Raw genomic sequence first — 254 nt, 5'->3', positions numbered from 1 at the left:
AAACTGATAAGATAGGATAAATTTGATTCGAAACAAAGTAATATGTACAGCAAATTCAGTAATCTTGGACTTCTTATCCAATATACCTCAATGACAGTGGAATTTAGAACATTGCCTACCGATGAGTCAAGTGCAGGCCCCCACAATTCAGATCATAGGCTTTGTTGCCATACATTGTTAAAATTCAGGACTGCTACCAGTATTCAGTGTGGTCTCGGATTCGATAGTTTCGAACATTGTGCAAAGTTAAGTGT

General features: G+C 37.4%; 1 protein-coding gene across 1 annotated transcript in view; it reads right to left on the bottom strand.

Annotated features, from left to right (window-relative positions):
* The window catches only part of LOC119588529, a gene marked incomplete at its 5' end in the record, with an annotated part of 4,734 nt that overhangs the window by 2,366 nt on the left and 2,114 nt on the right, over positions 1-254 (bottom strand).

Source organism: Penaeus monodon, chromosome 24, assembly GCF_015228065.2.
Source record: "Penaeus monodon isolate SGIC_2016 chromosome 24, NSTDA_Pmon_1, whole genome shotgun sequence".
NCBI lineage: Eukaryota > Metazoa > Arthropoda > Malacostraca > Decapoda > Penaeidae > Penaeus > Penaeus monodon.
Note: the sequence above shows the minus strand (reverse complement) of the source record. Positions and strands in the feature narration are given on the sequence as shown.